This window comes from Sus scrofa, chromosome 6 (genome assembly GCF_000003025.6).
Source record: "Sus scrofa isolate TJ Tabasco breed Duroc chromosome 6, Sscrofa11.1, whole genome shotgun sequence".
NCBI classification, from domain to species: domain Eukaryota; kingdom Metazoa; phylum Chordata; class Mammalia; order Artiodactyla; family Suidae; genus Sus; species Sus scrofa.
The window spans coordinates 23524150-23546901 of NC_010448.4; the positions used below are offsets into that span (position 1 = coordinate 23524150).

The 22752-nt window shown below is 37.1% G+C and overlaps 1 protein-coding gene and 1 long non-coding RNA gene across 4 annotated transcripts in view; one reads left to right on the forward strand and one right to left on the reverse strand.

The window, feature by feature from the left end:
• CDH8 (cadherin 8) overlaps window positions 1-22752 on the reverse strand; it is a 721537-nt gene that overhangs the window by 601185 nt on the left and 97600 nt on the right. The window lies entirely within an intron of this gene.
• LOC106508507 lies at window positions 6626-21534 on the forward strand. The gene is made up of 2 exons (XR_002344548.1): window positions 6626-7596; window positions 21392-21534. It is a non-coding gene; the product is annotated as an uncharacterized LOC106508507 (long non-coding RNA).

Consider the following 22752-nt stretch of genomic DNA (forward strand, 5'->3'; position numbering starts at 1 on the left):
CCAGCAATAAGAGTCTCAATTTGACCTTGAAAACCAGCCATAACTATTCTCAGCTTAAACTTGCCCTCTACCTTCTGGTGGTCTGGCAACACATTTAGCAAATGGAGCACAATCCAAGGACAGGCTTTAATTCTTTGGAAAACCTCCAGCAGCCTTACCAGAAAACATTCTTTGTTAAAATGGTCAGTTGTCAGCAGGCATGGGATCTGACCACGCTAAAATTTTGCTTTTCTGTCTGGTCCTTAGCTGGAGGAAAAGAAGGGAAGAGCCCTTAATATAGCCTTGAGACAGAGGGCATACAAGTCAGAGCAAGTGGGTAGGCTAAAATGCTTATCCAAGCAGCCAAACAAAGCAAAGTGAGGCTGGACAGTGGCTGTGCATTTCTTCTAGAGTTGATCTTAAGTATTAGAGTCCAGAAGACCATACTTAAGAATTACATTAGCATGAAACTCAGCATAGTCCTAGGAAAAAAGTTAAGTTTCTCACAAGTATGGCTAAATGCAGACTTCCATGAAAAACATGCTGCGTTCAGTTTTCTTTTAATCTTTTTACGCCTGCACCCAGGACATGTGGAAGCTCCCAGGCCAGGGGTGGAATAGGAGTTGCAGCTGCAGGCCTACACCACAGCTATGACAGCACTGGATCAGAGCCGCATCTGGGATCTACAATGCAACTTGCAGCAACATTTGATCCCTAACCCACTGAGTGAGTCCAAGGATCCAACTCACATCCTCACCTACACAATGTTGGGTTTTTAACCTGCTGAGCCATGATAGGAACTCCCACAGTCAGTTTTGAGGCTAGACCTGAATTATCAGTGAAGAAGACAATTCTGACTTAAGAAGATAATGCTGCTATGAATTTGTATCTCAATTTTGAAAGGGTGTATCATATGCTCAGTTCACATTTGGGAGCAGCAGAAAAACTGTAGGCTTCCTCTTTGCAGGCCAGGCATAAGTGAGTTTACATTCTGCTTCCTTTTTCTGGCTAAAGGTCTTTGAACAAGTCTGCTAAACTCGTTCTTCACCTACAAAATTGAGATGAGAATTTTATACACCTAATTTGAGTCCTGTGACAGGTAACTAAAGCACAATACATCACATATTTAAGACCTTAAATATGTTTATTTATTCTTGTATTATTATTATATGAATGGTGAATATGTTTTAGATTGAGGAAACTGCATGGAATTCAGAGATGTCATGAAATAATACTGGACATACTCTCTACTAAACTTTCAGTTTCCATATCTGCACAAGAACTTTAAAAATGAGTCATATTTTCTGAGAAATTAAGGGTATAAAATAATACAAAATTTAACACGCTGTAGACTTTCAGAATGCCTGTCAAGTCATTTTATCCTCATTATGTCTCAATGTTGTTTTCCTTCAATTTTTTGCTTTTTAAAATTAAGTTCAGATGTACTAATTTAAACAATCATGTTTGCAGTATTATATCATCTTGAGTGAGATGTCTACTGAAAACCTCATTTGATGATTTGGTTTGACCTGCCTTTACAAACCAGAACAAAGTGTGGATAAGAACACAGTGGCAAGTATCCAATACTGTGGTCACAAGTACCACCATGCAACCTTGTGGAATTAGGTCTGACAATTCTCACCCTAAAATCATGATGTAGATATTTCCCAGAGGGGTTGCATATTAATTTATTGGTAATCCTTCTCCTAAAGCCTTTATTCTATTCTGTACTATTTGGAAATCCCCTTCAGTTCACATGCAAACACATTCAACGAAGCATGTACACACACACACACACACACACACACACACACACACACACACACACACACACACACACACACACACACACACCCCTCTGTTTTGACCTGAAGGGCCCATTCGGTCTCCTTGACCCCCTGATGATTTCTCTAATCCCTAGACATTTTCAGATCCCCACCATGGCATACTATCGTTTTTATTTCTGAGTCTTTGAACACCAAGATACCACTGCCTCTCACGCTCTGCCCATAGCAATTCGCCTTACTCTCCTTTGACATTCAACTTCAACACTTCTTCTGGGGAGGTTTTAGTTTGTTTCTAATCCTCCCATCTAGATGATAAGCTCTTGTACTGATTTGTGGATCATGCTGTCCTTCCCTTCTCCATAATAATCCTCACTGCTGCTCTTTTTTCTAAAGCTTCTATTTCAGGTAAGATGAAGAGGAAAGGGAAAGAGGACACACATCTCATTTATGACACCATCCACATGCCCAGCACAATTTCTGTCACTGTAAGAAAGAGATACCCTCCATACCTTTGCTGAAATAAACAGAAGATTCCCTGCTCTCATTATTGTTTCCCTACCTACTTTGCAGTCTATCTCATTATATCGATAGTAAAAAAAAATAGTATTTGCTAGATGCTGCCTACATTCCCAGGCATTGGGCTACCTGCTTTTTATGCAACAGATCACTTAGCACTCACAATATGCTCAAGAGTTAACTTCATAATCTATTAGCTGACAAAGTCTATTACTTCCTAAAACCTGAAAAAAATAAAAAAATCAGGTTCACACAACTCATGAAATACTAAGCTGTTATTAGAACCCAGGTAAAGCAAAAACAGAGACTGGTCTTTTTAAGATACTACCACAGTCCTGGCTGAAATTTTTGAACACAACTTATGAGAGACACCTAGGAAGAACCACCCAGCTAAACAACTCTCAGAAGATTCCAGAGCTTGAGAAACTAAATAAAATAATATTTTTTGTTTTAGGCTACTAAGTCTAGGGATGATTTATTATACATCAACAGATAATTCATACCATTTCAAACCCAAATTTTGGCTTTTGATCATCTGTACAAGAATTCAACATTAATTTTTTTTCCTTATTTTTTTTTTCTTTCTTACACCTTTCACTTTTTTTTTTTTCCTTTTCTTTTTAGGGCATCATCTACGGTATTTGGCAGTTCCCAGGCTAGGGACCTAACTGGAGTGGCAGCTGCAGGCCTATGCCACAACCACAGCAACACCAGAGCTGAGCCACATCTGTGACCTGCGCCACAGCTCACAGCAACACTGGATCATTAACCCACTGAGCAAAGCCAGGGATTGAACCTGCATCCTCATGGATACTAGTCAGGTTCTCAACCCTCTAAGCCATGATGGGAACTCCTCTAACGCCCTTCATTATTTCCATCTTTCCCTCCGTTCCTTCTTCCATGGAGAAGAAGAGTTCTTTATTGCGGTAACCATTTTGTACTATATGTGTCAGGTCATTATTTTGTACACCTTCAACTTATATAAGGCTATATGCCAATTATATCTCAATAAAACCAAAAGAAAAAAAAAGTCCCATCTCCTCAAAATGCCAGAACTTTCTGTTTTCTCTTTGAACCATGAGGGATTTTAAAATAAGATGGCACCTTGATACGCTACTGTGATAACTCAGTGGCCGGGACTGAAATGATGTTGTCTTGCAAAGAGGACCTCATTAAGAACAAAAGATAAACTGCTTTCTTGATCTTACATGATTCTCAGGGCAAAGAAGAATACACAGCAAGGGAGAGAGGCTAATTTGTTCAGATTTACAAAACTGCAGGGAGGTAGGTTATTAAAGGAAACATCTATTATATACAAGTTGATAACTCCTACTCAAAAGGAAGTCTTGGTTACATTACACAGCTCTGTGTTCACCCCATCTATGTGTAGACCGTATTATACTCTACAAAAAATATTGGTTTTGGGGTTTATCTTTTTTTTAAGTTGCTTTATTGATTCACCATCTTACAGAGACAATGAGTAGAGAGCAAAAATATACATTGTTATGTGTTTCTTCTTGCTTTCTCTTTAAGCTATGCCATGCGATTTGTTTTAAAAGGGAGGACATTAAGGTTAATCTGCAGGAAGTGAGTTCCTTAACAAACTTCATATTACATTTCCATAATGACACCAAATGTTGACAATACACATTCAATGATTTTCTTTTGTATCCCCACAAAACTGTCATTATGCAAATCCAAACAGACCTATGTTACACTGCATTAGGGTTCATGTCTTGTTTAAGTGCTAAGGCTTCAATCTGAGCCAGATCTGTGTTAAATCTTGCTGTGTGATCATGGAAAACCTGGAGTACCTCTCTGAGTCTCTGTTTTCTCCCAGAGACTAAAGTATAAACTATTATTTTCCTGCTTTACAGTCATTGAAAGAATTGAGATAATATCCTGTAAGGTGCTACTTTATCTTACGTACTCTGATAGCGAGGAAGCAGAAAATACACATTTGCTTTCCATGAGGAATAAATGCCGTGAGAATTATTTGACTTTGGAACTTTCACCAGGTTACTTCATTTATTTATTCATACATTCCCAAGGACTTTTTGTTACCTGTGATACAATTAATCATTGGTCTCCCCTACAAGATAAGCTCATAGAGGGCATGGTCCTTTTCTTAATCACCTTTGGATCCAGAGCATCTTGTATAGTACTTGATGCCCAACTACAATGATTAATGATCTGACAGATGTTTGGGAGGCTTTCCATGAGTGCTCAAAAACAAGCTATTGATTCTACCTGGTGGCTTGGCTGAGGTGAGGAAAAGGGAAGAATATCAGAGAAGTATCCCAAAGATGATAACACGAGCTGAGTGTAAAGCAGACAGGGTTTGAGGCTCCACAATGTGATGATTCTCAGCTGTGAACTAGTGGCTTCTCTCTTACTGAGGGTTATGTATCCTAGGAATTGACAACACGGCACAGAGTGAAAAGAGCTAAGGCTGATTCTTTAGAATGCTGATTGTAACTCTATGTATGCATAAGGCCAAAGATGAATTTATGTGAAGGACAGTGTAACAGAGGGGGCAAGTAATTCTAATTTATCTCATGTACTTAGACGATCACTAAATATACTTCCGTTAATTAATCTCATTGATATAAACAGAAGAGGTAGACAGAGAAACTGAACCAGGCTGTAGCAAGAAACTTCACTCTAAATGTTCTGCCACAAAATGCTGAGATATCCATTTAAGTGGAAAACCGAAGAAGAGGTCCAATTACCCAACTACCTTTGTCTTGTAATTGGGAATACATATTGCTACAGGTGCCCAACACATGAGGTTAAGTTACCACTTGAAACATTAAAATTATTAACACCTATGAAAAAAATTGCTAGCCAGAGTGCTGTCCAATAATAGTATTAATTACTGAATGTAAAAATAACCTAAAGTCATTCTGGTGAATGCTAGCATACTTGGACTTTTTCCCATATATTTATTTCCTATAGAACCCTTGACCGGTAGACATGTCATGTCAATTTAAATAATAGCACTATTTAGTGTCGAGAAGATAAAAGTACTTGCTGCAGGCAACTGAGATTGGGATTTGAGATCAAATCTATCTGACTTCTTCATATAGAATGAAATAGCTACAGGGAGACATCCTTTTCTAGTCACATTCTTTTAATCGCTCTCCTGATTCCTTCTCCCCCACCCCACCTAGCTCCTCCATCTCTGTGTCTTTGTCATCAGGAGAAGGACAAGGAAAGGAGAAACAAAACAACCCTCACAGCAGAGGTGTGTCTCCCTCCTTATCCTTACTCCAATGATGCTGATGAGACACGACAACCAATTAGTCCAGAGCTCCTACCCAGCACGTCAATCAGGAGGACTAGCCCCTGAGTGTCCAGGCTATCTTGATGGTGACAGCAACAGATAAAGTTAACTCTTCCCCATCAAAACCCTCAGAACTCAAGAAAACACAATTTTATTTCATGCTTAAAGATTCAAAAAAGAGAAAAACAGAAGGCTGATAAAAATGGAGAGACTGAACAGTTAAAATAATCACTGAAAAAACAAGTCTTCGAATCGTGATAGATTGCAAAATACAAAAGAAGCCATGAAATAGTATAAATTTTTTCAATAAGGATTACAAATATAACCCAAACAATTAGTAGTTCAAAGACAATCTACTCAGAATCATTCAGAGTGCTCTATAAAAATTACAGATTTCCATGCCATTAAAAAATACTCTGCTTCAGAAGCTATCTTCTGGGAATGCATACTTTTCAAGTTCCTGGGGGATTATTAGCTACACAAAAGTGTAATAACAATAACTATAGACAGAACATTGTATTTGGAAGTCAAAATTAGGGCAGAGTATGAAATCAAACTTATGGTTACCATAGGGGAAACAGTGGGGGGGGGGGCTAAATTAGGAGGATGGTAGTAACACATACCCACTACTGTACCTAGAGGAGATGCTAACAAGGACCTAGTGTATACACAGCGCAAGGTCCAAATTCTATAATAACCTATGTGAGAACAAAGAATGAATATGTGTATGTGGAACAGCCGATTCACTGTGCTGTGCACCTGAAACTAACGTAACACTGTAAGTCAATTATACTCCAACAAACTTTTCAAAAAATTAGGTCAGGAGTTCCCGTCATGGCACAGTGGTTAGCGAATCTGACTAGGAACCATGGGGTTGCAGGTTCGATCCCTGGCCTTGTTCAGTGGGTTAGGGATCCGGCGTGGCCATGAGCTGTGGTGTAGGTTGCAAATGCAGCTCGGATCCTGCGTTGCTTTGGCTGTGGCGTAGGCCAGTGGCTATGCCTCCGATTAGACCCGTAGCCTGGGAACCTCCATATGCCGAGGGAGTGGCCCAAGAAACAGCAAAAAGACCAAAAAAAAAAAAAAATTAGTGCAAAGTGTTCTATCAAAGTAGGAACTTGGCCAAATAGTATACCTTATTTTCCATCCCTACTGAGTGAAGTCAGAGCTTGAGTGAACGTGTAAGTCTACAGTGGTCGGTAAAATATGTTCTCTTTTGAACCTGCGCATAAAAACCTGAAGCCAACCTGGTATTTGACCATGCCACAGGCCACAGCTGGGTGTCTGCCGTCTGAGGGATGCTTCAGTAAAACTCCATACAAACTATTTGATAAAATTTTATTAAAGTAGAACTGAGATTAGTGCCCTCTCTACACACACAGACTTAGAAGTGAGGTTTTTCAAGCTTTTGGCTAAATTCTAAAGGTCAAAACCACTTGCCTGTTTAAGCGAATGCAATTCTTTTTAGAAATTCTCCGTCTTCTTTTAGACAAAGTTTTGGTTCCACATTATCATTTCATTCAGAAATCATCCTTCCCACTTAAGAAGGTGGAAACAACACCCCTGTGAAAATGTGCCAGATGTAGTTTTTATACCCCTCCTATGATTAATTTTGTTGTTGTTGTTTTATGTTACCTGACACAAGTTTGGGTGTCTAGAATATAGTACTTTCTTTTTAATGTGTAGGGAAAACCCCCCAGCTTTTCCTTTCGCCTTCAGCGAAAGCACAGCCTAGAATAATACATGCATTGTTTTACAAAGGAAAAGTATTTGATGGTGTCTGAGGAATACAGAGCACTGGGATGAAAATGAGGCTGCAAAGGAAATGGAATGAAAAACAGGCTTGTTTGGGTCACCCAGAAGCAAAAACCTATCACACGCAGTCATACAAATATACCCAAAACCCAGCAGCCACATCATACTGATTCCCGACAACAAAACAAAATGAAGATGGAACTTCAGGGGAATAAGACAAAGGGAAGGAGTGGAAATGAAGCTGCCAAGGAAAACAGAACTGATTTTGCAAAGGTCAGTGCAATGTAGGATTAGTTTGGACTAAGCCCATACTCCACTGTAATTTGCAGTATATTTCAACACTTCAGAATAAGTATTTCTAGCTACTTTTAATACCAGCTCTGAGCCATGACTATCTAAATAGACAGTGGGCATTAAAGTTCACAGGGTTTGATACTGCCTGTAAAAATGGAGCCCAGCAGAATTTGATTTTATTACCCCCCTTTTATTAGGCCCATCGCCAATGGCGATTAAAGTGTTGTGCCATATCTGTCAGCATGCATGGATGCATGGGGATTATGTGTAACAGAATTTAAGTCTAGAAGCCAAATTCCTCAGCCATAAGTCTAGAATACTAATTCTTTCTTTTCACTCCCTCTATCAGCCCTATGACATTCACAGAATCATCAGAGGAACTGGGACAAGGATTCAGATTTTTTAATCTAAAACAATAGGACTTAGGAACGATTAAGGGGTCAAACTTGCAGAGGCAGGGCCAGGGGAATGCCTGGATATTTTCTGCTTTATTGATCCTTCAGAAACCAGCTTATTCTTCCTGATACTACTCCAGCCTCCCTTTGGGGAAATGTACCATTTTAATTTAATCTTGGTGGGAGGCATTTTTAATGCCCTGCTTCAATATCTCTATCTGACATGCTCTCCCTGAAACTACATATGTGTATCCAGCATGGAGGCACATGTCCACATCCACGGTTATCGAATGATGTCTCTTAGGACTTTGAATCTTGAGCAAGAGGGGAGTTTGGAATTTATAGGTTTATTCATTTCAGTGGCTGCAGAAACTTGGGCCAGAACGTCCAAGCTTTGAAGCTGTTTGTGCTCTCTGCATCCCAAAGCTACATTATTGCTAGCCTATCTTGATCAGCCTGTTTCTTCAGCTTTGCTTTGTTTCTTCATCTATTTCTCTGTTGAAAGCTGATATTGGTTGCCCTGCATTATGGTGCTCATACTTCCCCTGTTCTGACAGGGGCCCTACTACCTGATGAAAACCATTACTGAAACAGCCTTTGGAGGCACATTTGTAATTTATTTAATATCTCATTTAGTCCATTCATTCCTCTTGCCATCAATTCTCATTCTACTTTCCCAGGAAAAGTTGAATATCTTCCCAACTTTAACCCCTCTGCTTTCATCAATTTGAATGGACTTCAGCTGGGATTCCATTTGTCAGCAAGTAAGAAAACAAAGCCCTACTCTAATGATTTAAACAAGTAAGGGGTTTATTAATTGCCTGCAACAATAAATCCTAGAGTAAAAATTCTGTGGCTTGTATGGTGATTCGACGAAGTCAACAATGGCTTAGTTCTTTCCATTTTGTTCTACATCCTCAGCACATATCTTTTTTCCCACTGCTTACTTGTCAACTGACATCCCTCCAGGCGTCCTGTTTATTTTTAAAGGTGGGAAGAAAGAGAAAAATGATTCCTAGCTCTTTTGAAGTAAGAAGGTATTTTAACCAAAGAACATTACTGTCTTGAAAAAAATACAAGTTTAAGTTAGAAAAAAACAAAGATGACCCTTACAGATTCTGACTGGCAATTTTGCCTCATCTCATGCTACCTATTTATGATGTGACAGTCTTGCAAGGAAATTTTCCCCAGCACCTCAATAGCCCCCCACCCCCCAGACACACACACTTCCTTACAAGACCCCATCTGATTTTTGTTATTCTCTACACTCTCTAGTGGCACAAACAACAGGACAGGCATTGTTCTGACTGGAGGCTGAATGGCTTCTAGCTTATGTCACATAGAGACTAATCCAAAAGACTACTAGTATTTCTCTAGTGAGTTAGCACCTTACTCAACTGAGGATGCCATAACAAAACATAAAATGGGTGGCCTGTAAACAACAGAAATGTATTCCTACAGTTCTAGAGGCTGCAAAGTGTAAGTTCAAGGTGCCTGCATGTTTGGTGTCTGTGCTTCTTGGTTCACAGATGACGATATTCATTATTTGGCAAATGCGGCAAGGGAGCTTTCTGCAGTGCTTTTTAAAAGGGCACTGATCCCATGCACGAGGGCTCCACCCCATATGACCAATCATCTCCCAACCCTCCCACTGCTAAACACCATCATGTTGGGGATTAAGTTTTAGCAAAGGAATTTTGGGGGGAAGCAAACATTCACTTTTCAGTAGGTAGTAACTATACAGTTGCCATACATTTTGTGTGGTTCAGGCAGCTTCTTGCAGTGTTAAGTAGATGAACTTCAGAAGTCAACTAAACCGACTTTTTTTGTTGTTTTTTTGCCTTTTCTAGGGCCACTCCCATGGCATATGGAGGTTCCCAGGCTACAGGTCTAATCAGAGCCATAGCCACTGGCCTACGCCACAGTCAAAGCAACTCGGGATCCAAGCCACATCTGCGACCTAACCACAGCTCAAGGCAACACCGGATCCTTAACCCACTGAACAAGGCCAGGGATCGAACCTGCAACCTCGTGGTTCCTAGTCAGATTTGTTAACCACTGAGCCACAACAGGAACTCCATCAACTAAACTGACTTGGAATTCGAGGCAGAGTTAAGTTAGGTAAATTACTGAATCTCTTTGGGGTGCCATATCTGTATTTGTAAAATGGGGCAAATAGTTCCTACTCTCAGGATTGCTCTGAGTTATAAATATACCACGGCATGTGAAATGTCTAGCACAATGCTGTACATGGACTGGGTTCTAAATACACTCTTTTAAACAAAAGTGGACCACTCCTTCAGAAGTCATACAGTGAGTCACATATGCAAGGATTTTCATCCACTCCAATCAGTTTAATCTAACTAAATTCGACTAATGTACAAAGATTTAAATCTTCCATCATATTCCACTGAAAGCATTTCTTGGCTTCCTGTGGAGCCATTTGTGTCTGCACTTAAAAATAACTCTTTGTATTTCTGTCTCCAGAACAAGGCTTTGAGCCTTGTATGGACTTATTATTTACCCACAGCATTTAACATAATGTCTGGTACGTTGTAGCTATTCCATGAATGTCTCTGTGACTCAATATAAATATCCTATTCACAAATATTCCACTAAAAATAATACATTAAGCTTCAGTATATTCACATGCAAACAAATAATAAGAAAAAAGATTCCGTGGTATTGCGGTGAGGACTGAAAAAAAAAAAAGACATGTAGAATTTAAAGCACGGATTCTGGAACTCAATTAATTGCTACTTTCTCTTAGATTTAATTTTTAAGCCAATACACTAAATGTATTAAATCTATAAATAGACTGTAACCTTCTAACCACATCATTTAAACTTTAAAGCCTATCACTTATGCAACAAACTTACTACCAATGTCAGTTTCTAAAATACTCAGCATTAATGACATTTAGCTGTCTCAGAGAGGATCACAAATACTTAAAAATAAGACTTCCACATAAGCCTGTGCAGCAAATGGCCTGGCCACTAATAGGTCCATCCATTCCTTCAAGAGTTTACATGATCCAAAATCAACCAAAACTGGAAGGTGAATTCTGTCAAATTCCAGTTACATTTTCAAAAGATCCAGATGTCTGAAACATAACAAAACAAAAAGGCATGTAAACAATATTGTATATGGAATGGATGGTCAACAGGGACCTGCTGTACAGCAAAGGGAACTCTACCCAATATTCTCTTTATTTATTTATTTATTTATTTTTTTGCCATTTCTTGGGCTGCTCCCACAGCATATGGAGGTTCCCAGGCTAGGGATCTAATCAGAGCTGTAGCTGCCAGCCTACGCCAGAGCCATAGCAATGCAGGATCCGAGCCGAGTCTGCAATCTACACCACAGCTCACGGCAACGCCGGATCATTAACCCACTGAGCAAGGGCAGGGAACAAACCCGCAACCTCATGGTTCCTAGTCGGATTCGTTAACCACTGTGCCACGACGGGAACTCCTACCCAACCAATATTCTACAATAACCTATATGGGAAAAGAATCTGAAAAAGAATGGGTATGAGTATGTATGTAACTAAATGAATTTGTTGCACAGCAGAAATTATCACATTGTAAATCAATGATACTTCAATAAAACTTTAACAAAGATTAAAAAATATGAAAAAACACATGAGATATTTCAAATTACCTTTGTATCATAAATCCAGTAAAATTTCAAGGTAAGAAGAAACGTGAATTCCTATGATCTCTTTCCAAATACAAATAATTAATTTAACTAAGGTTATTTGGTCCATTCCTTTTATCTTTCAGGCTTTCTGGAAATTATATCCCCCTGGCTTGTGTACTCATAAAATCCAGCAGGTCATGCAGTTTATTTAGGCAAATTCTGGTTTTTCCACTTTAAAATATTTATATCCTTTAACCCAATAATTCCACTTCTAAGAACTGATCCTAAGATAAATATCAGAAATGCATATATGGATTCATATTTTTTTAAATGTCCTTTAAAAATGCATTTTGTTTGTATCTATTTTTTCCACTACAATATATATATATATAACATTCGCAGAATTGTTAAGCAATTTATAGTAAGATAACAAGTGAATTATTATATAGGCATTTAAATTTATGTTTGTGAATAATTATTTTAATGATTTGGGGAAACTTTATAGTAGATTCAATTTTACAAAAGCAACATATAAATTTTATATAGCTTCAATTTTACTGTACATGTCATTTGGACTGCACAGGAAAAATAGTAAAAAGACAAGTACTGTTAATGTTAACTGCAATTGCAATTTTTTAATTAATAGAAGTATGATATTAACTCCATGCTTTTTGCATTTTCTATAATGAGCATGTATTACTTTTATATTAAGAAAAAATAAACATTTTAATGATACTGTTAGATTCATGACAAACATATTAAATTTTCTTCCATAAAGGCCTTTTAGATAACAGAATGTATGACAAGTAGAGAGAAGCTTCTATATTATAAACTGACGAAAGTTTAATTGCTGGAAGTTCAAACTATCACTAGGTTGAACAAGATCTGCAAAACTCGGAGTTCCCGTCATGGCGCAGTGGTTAACGTATCCGACTAGGATCCATGAGGTTGCGGGTTCGATCCCTGGCCTTGTTCAGTGGGTTAAGGATCCGGCGTTGCCGTAAGCTGTGGTGTAGGTTGCAGACTCGGCTCGGATCCTGCGTTGCTGTGGCTCTGGCGTAGGCTAGCGGCTACAGCTCCGATTAGACCCCTAGCCTGGGAACCTCCATATGCTGCGGGAGCGGCCCAAAGAAATAGCAAAAAGACCAAAAAAAAAAAAAAAAAAAGATCTGCAAAACTCTTATGATTGTTTTTCCCAAACAAGATTTCCAAAAAGATCTGTGATCTTTTAGCCTTGCTAAAATCATGTGAAGATAAATAACATATTATCTTAGTTGTTTTTACCATATTAAAGATTATTTACTAGGATGGGTAGAGCTTGCAGTTCGTGCCAGAGAATGCTGTCCATTTTTGGACATCAATTGCTATTTTTATATCAATACTGAAGCAGTGCCCAGGCAGCAGGAATCTTTAATTGCTCTTGAGTTTTTTACAGTCCTTCCTCTAATACAAGGTCTGGATTTCATTTTCATGCTAGAGTTTTGTTGTGCCGTCTCGGGTGGCCTTTTGCCATGGCCATTACTTACTGCTTTTACTCATCTCTCTATTTCTGATTTTATTTCTTTTGGACTTGATTTCTTGCTGCTCCTGACACCTGCTCCAGCCTGATAAACTGACAGCTCCAATTGTAAATCTTGCCCCAATGCTTTCCTTTCCCCAGGATGGAAAACAGTGTGTTCCAATGGGTTATAACACTTTAGCAAACATCAGGAATGCTGTCGCTTCCACTTTGGAAGTCTACTGTTTAGAAACAGACACGCCGTTCCCTTTGTCTGGGATACCTTGCCCCATATGACCCTTCCTCTTTGAGCTGGCTGACTTTCACACACACACACCCCTACCCCCTGCCCCTCACAACAAGCTCAATTCAGGTGACTTCTCCTCAAGGCAGCCACCCCAACACCCTCCTCAGTAATATTCCCAGACCTGTCCCAAGGCTAGATTACATGGTCTGCTCTGATTTTACAGCTCCCTGTGCTCCATTCCATCAGAGCACTACCCCTGCCCCCATCACTGATAATTATTTGTCTATCTCACACTGTTTCTTATGGTTAACGATCGTTTCTCTTTTTCTCCACTTCATACACAGCAAATACTCAATACGTACTTATTGAATAAATGGTCCATGAATAAAATAAGTAGAACAGGCAAAGAACAAGAGAAACTGACCCCAGGAGATTTACTCTCAGAAAAAGTGCAGGGCTCAAATGTGATAAAGCCGACTCTAATTCTGAATACTAAAAAAGCAGTGATGCAGATGAAACATCTCAAATGTGTCTCTGTGTGTGTGCGCACACAGATTTCTGTATACTTCCTGTACACAGTGACACACACCCTCCTTGGCAGAGGCACCTGCGTTGGACTCTGACATTGCCCATGAATATTCTGATTATAAAATCTCAGCTTTTAGGAACCAGATGTCCTTAGCAGATTTTACCCAATTTAAGTTTTTGGTTTAGTTCTCCTTTGAAAGCTTCAGCAATGAATTATCACGGATATTTCTAGCTGGGGGTATCTGAGGCCTATAATTTAGTTGGAGATGAAGGACACGATTTGGTAGAGGGGATACACTCTTGACTCCAGGTTTCATAAAATGTTGTTTCCTTGCTTCCTCTCTTACTCTCATGATCAAGACAGATAGATAAATGATTCCAACACTTTTTCCTTCTTGCCATGAAATTCTTTTTTCCCCTGAAAAGGAAGCAGCTTTCCCTTCAATAACATGCCTGTGGAAGACCCATATTTTAACATTATTTTCTACAGTAAACAGTCCCAGGATGACTATACATGGGACTGTATTTCCTTGGTCGTACTGGAGATGAGATTTTCATTTGGTATATGGAACACTTTAGAAACACATGTTTTGTTTTCATAATAAAATTAGCATAGGCTTATTAAATTCAATTGGCAGTATAAAGAAAATCAGGAATAAGTAAAAATGTGCACGCATAGCCCCACCATGCAAATTCGTTATTAATATTTTAAGTTGTTTACTCTGATTTTTAAAAAAATTCCAGAGATCATGTTATACATAAAATTTTTAACTGATTTACTTAAAATTGTATACTGCTTAGGTTTAAATTCCAACTAGGCTGCTTGCTAGCTGCATGACTTCCTACTTATCTTGATTTGGATACCCTACCCATGACTCTGCTTCCTCATCTGTAACATAGGGAGCATAACGATGGTGACTTCGAAGTGTGTATAGTACAGGGGACAAAATAAGGAAAACACTTACAACAGACTTTTTCCTAGTTTATATTATGACAGGGGTAATAATATTAATCATAACAACAACACAGGTCATTTAAGAGTTTTTAAGGACCAGGCACTGCTCTAGATACAGTCTTCCTCCCCAGGAGATGGAAGATAATATAATGTTATGGGAAGACCACTGCCTTCCAGCAAAGTCTGGCTTTGATATTGCTACTCCAAGGTGTCTAACGTGTGTGAATTCGCTTCGCCACTTTTAACATCGTTTCCCAACCTCTTTTTAATAACAGTGTAAAAAAGATGATTGCTAAAATGCCCTTCCTTGTTGTATGTCCAAATACATCAACTCCTACTAATCATGAGAGTTACTATAAATTATACACCAAAAGGAACAGAGAGAAAAGAGAAGAAATAATGATACTTGAGCAGGGTGTGAATCAGTGCTGGGGTGACAGAGGTGTTCACTCTAGAAACCCTTGTTTTAAGGTCTCTTACTGAGGGGTTTCACCTCTGATCATCGCCCTGCTTTATAACTCACTATTTAACCCCAAATATTTGTTTTAAATGTTTACCGCCTCATATTCTCCCACTTTAGAATGGTTTATTAGTGTTCTCCTTTAAGAAAAAAAAACTATACGATCAAATATTTTATTATTACTTTTTTAAAGGAATCCATTGCAATTCAGCAGATCCAATTTCTGTAAAGAGGCGATAAGGTGTCATGGTTAAATAGTGGGAGAAAGGACTTAAATTAGTGAAAAAAAAGAAATGAGAACATTTCTAATGTTAGAAAGAGATTTAGGAGAAAGAGAAAGATACAAAAGAAGATGAAAATCAGGAAGAAGTAGTGTATTACCTTTATATGACCATGACAGTGGAAGGTGCCCAAGAACACTGAGGAAGGTACATCCAACCTTAGGGTTTAATACAGGTGGTTACGTAACTGCTCAAGCAACCCCCAGTCACACGGCAGGAAAGACTCCATTATAAGGAGAAACATCAACGTGAAGGAAGCAAAGCTCATCAGAGCAGGGCCAGTGCACTCTAGTTTTGTCCCTTCCTACTGGAGATTTCAGAAGGATCCTGGAAGGTGCTTCACAAGTCAGGGTTTCAGTTCTCAAGACAGGTAGTTTGTGTTAGAGTATAAAAGGGTTCACCTGAGCTTTCATGCATTCCAAGTCCTTTGCTTCTCTTAATGACTCCTGTCAAGTGATTTTAAGAAATCCCACCTATAGTGCCATAGGTGAAACTGTTCAGGGGAGGGAAGAACAGGAAGGGTGGGAATAACATATACACACTACTGTATAAAACAGACGATGAACAAGAACCTACTTAAATCACAGGAAAATCTATACGAAAGTATGTAAGAACCTATATGGGAAACAAGAATGAATAGTTTTTCTATGTATGACTCACTCTGCTGTACATCTGAAACTAATACAACATTTTAAGCCAAGTATACTCCAATAAAGTTAAATTTAAATTTAAAAAAAATCTATCTGCTTTATGCACTCATTGGTATAACATCTGGCAGCAAACTTCATGGATCCGGTGACTGGGGAGGGGGCATCCACCATGCCTGTTGCCCACATAACTTATCCTAAAAGCTAAGCTATACAAACTCTTACAGTTTAGATTGTGTTTCTGGTCATTGGTATTGCTACCAACTTTGGCCTATAACGCTGTTCCTCAACTCATTCAATTTTGCTGATATTTAAATAGATTAAAATTAAAAAAGGACACCACCAAATGCTGGCAAGAATGTGGAGCAAAGAGAACACCAATACAATGTTAGTCAAAATGTAAATGTATATACACATACTGCAAAACTGGAGTTTTTAATAAAGTGAAACCTAAGTGTACCCTATAACTATGCAATTTGACTCTTCACTATATTCCCAACAGAAAACATACACATATAATCCCAAAAAGGGATATACAATAATTTTGGGAGTTCCCTGGTGGCCTAGCACTTAAGGATCCAGCCTTGTCCCTGCTGCGGCACAGTTTCGATCCCTGGCCCAGGAACGTCTGCATGCTGCAGGTGTGACCAAAAAAAATTTTTTTGTTGGTGTACGAAAAAGGTATATATAAGCAAGGTCTATTAAAGCCCTAAACTGGTAATAACCTAACTATTCATCAGCAGCACAGTAAATAAATCAATTGATGTATATTCATAGAATTAAATGAGAATAAATGAACTTTAACAAGTACACAACCACATTGATCAATCTCACAATTATAATATTAAGTAAAATTAGCCACGCATACTCACGCTATAGTTTCACTTATATTACATTAAATATGATTTGGTTGGTTACATGACTCTATATATTTTGTGACAACCTTTGCAAGAACACCGGAATTATGACAAAGGTGATGTGGCAAAATATTTTCAATAACCGATGCTAACTCGGTCAGATACCAGCTTGGAAGAAAACGTGTGAACCATAAACTTCCTAGTTTATACCTTATGAAAAAAAATAATTTCAGGTACATTATACATCTAAACGTGAAAGTTAAACAAGAAAGATTCTAAGGGAAACAGGCAAATACAGACTGGACTTGTCAGATATTCCTTTAACAGGATACAAAAAATACTAATCATTAGAAAAAGCCGAGAAGTTATATTACATTAAAATAATAAATTTTTATTTAAATCTCTATTAAGATATTTGCCGCATATAAAACCATTAATGAACTCATGCCCAGAATATATAAATTCCAGCTATAAATCAAAAAATAGGACATGTAATTCACTACCAATATGAACAAAAGCCTTGGATAGGCATTTAATAGTGAAGGAAAAATCTTTGTCAATTTCTAAAATTTGATAACTTCAGTTACTATTTCAAAAGGAATAACATTCATTTTGTTTGATTTTAACTACAGATTTTGTGTGCATCAAAAACAATTCTAAGTACATTTCTTTTATGAGGGATTCCTAATTTAGTACAAACACTGTTTTTGCTCTGATATGGACACTAAATTTACAAAACTATCAATAATCAACCACTTTTGGCCAGCTGCCCGGCCCCCAAAAAAAGTACTTTCATATGGCTTGCAACATGTGATAAGTAGCTAATCACTACAGAAAGTATGTTGTTCATACTTCTTGTTTTGTTTTGTTTGTTTTTCTATGTATGGCCACACCTGTGGCATACAGGAGTTCCCAGGCTAAGGGTCAACTGAGGCCTATGCCACAGCAACACCAGATCCAAGTTGCTTCTGCAACCCACACTGCAGCTTTTGACAAAGCGGAATCATCAGCCCACTGAGTGTGGCTAGGGATTGAACCCGCACCCTCATAGAGACACTATCAGGTCTTTAACCTGCTGAGCCACAATGGGAACTCACTGTTGTTTGAACTTTTAATATAAAATTTAAGGCAGTAATACACAGTCTTTATTTCCCAAATACATTTTATACACGATGTTCCTAAACTAAAAGGGAGATGTTGATTACATTGCAACTGGAAAGGTATAGGAAAAGAAAAATAGATTGTTACTGGTTGCTATTCAATACAATGAAATTGAGAGAACACTGGCTTATTTTAATCTAATTATAAATAATACTACCTATTTAAAAAAATCTGGGGAAAATACTAAGCCATAACGTAACAGCTAAAAACCACAACTATTCCAGGAAAACCAAGAGTTAGTCACTGTAACTTTCAACATTTTAAAGGTGCTCAACCTCATTAGTCATCCAGGGCATGTCAATTACAAACAATTCTCTTCTGAAAAATGATGTTCTATCTGAGCAGATTATTATTTTCAACACCTGACTCTACTTCTGCCCATGCCCCTCAACCATTTCAACAAGAGAGGCTTTCTGTTTTTTTTTTTTGGGGGGGGGTTGTTTTTGATAATTTGTGGCTATATTGTTAGAGGATAGAACAAGTGCCTGACACATAATACTTAGTATATATTTATCACGTGATGGAGTAAATAAATTAACACCAAGAAATATGTTAAGCTGGCAGAATTGTTCAAAATATCCAAGTTCACTTTTTTGTCTATGTGGTTAAACCTATGTCAAATGCAGTTATTAGTTCTAAAGGATATTTTGAAAAGCTCAGTATGATGGTATTGAGATAACCACTAGAGTAAGTACTTACAATGAGTGAGGAAGTACTTAACAATGAGTAAGTGCCCAGCTAAACCATTTGAGAGTCACTGAAATAACTTCTCTTTTAAATATCCAAATGTAGTTTATACTGACAATAATCCCTTGCAAGTGTGAATCTTTTCACTCTCATAGACAATTTAGAGCAAAATGAATTTAGTAAATGCCTAATAGTAAGAAAAATGTGACTGGTGATTCATGGTAAATCAATTTTAAAAAGATATCTAGAAAAGTTTTCTAAGAAAAAAGATTTAAAATCTATTGGATTGGAAATAAGTATGACTGTATGACTGATTTGTCGTACTCTGGACAATGTGGACACTGGTCTTCAATAAACGATTTGATTTTTCTGCAATTCTTTAATTATTTTAAGCAATGGATATTCATTAAATTATTTAAGGATTTCATCAATATAAGGAGCCTATGACTTTAAGGATTTCCTTGGAGACTAAATTTAGATGTTGTCAAAAATTTTAGCCTCAGGAATATTATATGGGCATGAAAGTGTAAAGAATTACATTGCATCCAAAATCTACTATTTACAACAAAATTATTTCAATCTAACCACTTTGTATAGGAACTTCAGGTCTAGTATTTCTGAAAGGTAGTTTTCCTTCTCAATAACTATCATGAAAGAGGTGTTTGAAAACAAATGCATAGAAATGCATCTTTTAACCTTAAAACACCACAATTTTGATGAATATGCAGTTAATTAAGATGATGTATTTCAGTGGTCATATTGAAGGTATCCTTCAGATTTCAAGTTACAATGTTGATCCTCTTTAAAAAAAAAACTTGCACAGTTTCTATGTGGAATTGCTCAACGAAGAAGACATTTGCATTGGATTCATATTTAGATATTCATAACAATCAACTTGTGTCCATATTGCTTTTATTTGATTTTTAAGGTCTCAGAATCCTTTAATTATTGGCAAACACTTCTATTCTGTTTGTATGAATGTAACTCCTAAGGATTTTTTGTTTTTCTTTTTCTTTTAAAGTTGCACCTATGACATATGGAAGTTCCCAGGCTAGGGGTCAAAGAGGAGCTGCAGCTGCAGGCACACACCACAACCACAGCAACACCAGACCCAAGCCTCACTGGTGACCTATGCCACAGCTTATGGCAACATCAGATTCTTAACCCACTGATCGAGGCCTGGCATAAAACCCACAGCCTCACAGACACTATGTTAGGTTCTTAACCAGCTGAGCCACAATGGAAACTCCCTAAGGTTGTTTCTGAGGTCATCTTACAGGGATTGTATTACAGGGATTGTACTGAGCCAGACTTAAACGGATAACAGGGACTGGGTTAATGATACACTATAGCCCACGCTCCTTCTGCCTCTGTAGAGAAAAGTAAATGAGTCTACAAAGAACTACTTCAAGAACTATAGAGTGTTTTGTTGTTGTTCTTATTTTATATTTTTTCCATCACATGCTGAAAATAAATTTTAAAAACTGAATCTTGGTTCATTTAAATATATCTCAAATGATTACTTATCTCATAAGAACATAAAGATTATGTTAAAAAAGTTGGAAAAGACAAAAACAAATTGAGAAAGTCATATGAGTAATATAACTACATCTGTGTTTTATCAATAAAAGTTGATGAGGCAGAAATTGTATTTTCTCCCAGAGGCAACTGGAACTAGTGTACTCATAATGCTATGATTGTATTCCTAGTGTCATGAACGAGGTTAAAAACTCTATCTACAGTATTATTCCCAGCATCCAGAATGCTAATGTACTAGCAGGGGGTTATCTCTTCTGGGCTGGAAGGATTGAAATTGGGAAAATGAGAAGAATGTGAGTAATTAATCTAATTCAGACACCTGAAAACTTCTGAAAAATAATCATGAAGTAAGCTTTTATTTAAGTAAACTTCTTCTTTTCTTTAGTGAAATTTAGGCTGACAATGCAGGCTCACCCTGACCTAAAGATATGTATCAATGTGTCTGAAACTGTGGTTTGAAGACAACCTGTATGAAGTCCATTCTGGTTACTAATAAATAATATTAGTTATATCTTTTTCTAAAACTTTTCAAAGGGATTATCTTATTGCTACCCGCAACAAGCACAACCGTGGCAGCTCTGATTTTATAATGAACATCAATGGGAGAACTAGATAGAAAGAAATATATTTATGCAAAATGAAAGTGAATGAAACATATATGACAACTGGCTAACCTCATTTCAATCACAAACAGAAGACAGGAAATTATTTCCACGAGGTACAAATCAAAAATCTCATTTAACTTTCAGAACAACTTGCAAGAAATTAATTTTATAAATAAAAATACTGTAGAAAAAGGACAGGCTAATATTTGGATCATCCGGTGGCTTATAGGAATGACTAGTTCTTTATATATGTTTTCTAATTTCATTTTCAGTATGATAATCTATGAGATGGACCTCTAAGAAGCTGAAGCAACTCTATCTCTCAATTTGGAAAAATGCCCACTTCCAAGTTCTGGAGCAGAGTCAAGGAGCTAACACCTGGAAAGTGATTAAAATTGTGCCTTATTATGTTTTTGAAGAATCTTGCTGACATTTTTTCTTCATTCATTCTCTCTCTCAAATACATATACACACATACATATCTACACATATATGATATGTATATATGTATAATATACCTACATACCTAAAGAATATGTATAGATATATATGTGCATATACAAACATATACAAGCATACCTCATTTAATTGCACTTTGCTTTGGTGAGCTTTCCAGATATTGCATAGCTTTACAAATTGAAAATCTGTGGCAACTCTGCACTGAGAAAGTCTATTAGTGCCATTATTCTAAGAGTATTAGCTCAATTCATATCTCTGTGTCACATGTTTGGCAATTCTCACAATATTTCACACTTATTACTATACTTGGTATGGTGATGTGTGATCACCATAAGGTCAGATAACAGCATTTTTTAGTAATAAAGTATTTTTTGATTAAGTACATATTTCTTTTAGACATAATGTTACTGCACCCTTAAGAGACCACAGTATAAACATGACTTTTACCTGCATGGGAGAATGAAAAAATTGGTGTTATTTGCTTTGTCACAATATTTATTTACTGGAAATGAACCCATAACACCTCTAAGGTCTGCCTATACATGCTTTTATAACATATGTGTGTATACCTGTATACATATACATATATGTATGTATATACAGAGATACTGTTTGCTTTATATGGTATAACAAAATTTATACTTTTTTTTAATAAAAATTTCTATTTTTTCCATTATAACTGATTTACAGTGTTCTGTTTACTTCTGTTCTTTTAGTAAGAGTAATTCAGTATTGAGGCTGGTGATTTAAAAATTCTAAATTATAACTTTATAAAGATATTTCTGAAATGATTCAAGTATACACTTATGCCCTCCTTACATATAATATTGCATTTATATTCAGTAATGATCCTTTGTCCATATCTAAAATGTTTTTAAATGATACTTTCCCTGTCACGGGAGATGTAAATTTATACTTACAAGATAATGAGATAGGTTTAAAAATCTGCTTCTCAAACATAATGGTGTGCTGGCAAATTTACCTACAGGGATATAATGTGTATGTTAAAATAAACATCACTGATAGCACTGATGATCTGAATTCACATAAGTATGCAGATGCTTTAAAAACATACTAGATATTTCTATTTTATTGCTAATTCTGTATATTAACATAAAATGATACTGGTTTTCAAGTCATATTTATGACATCTTTTTTCTGAAATGTATCATGA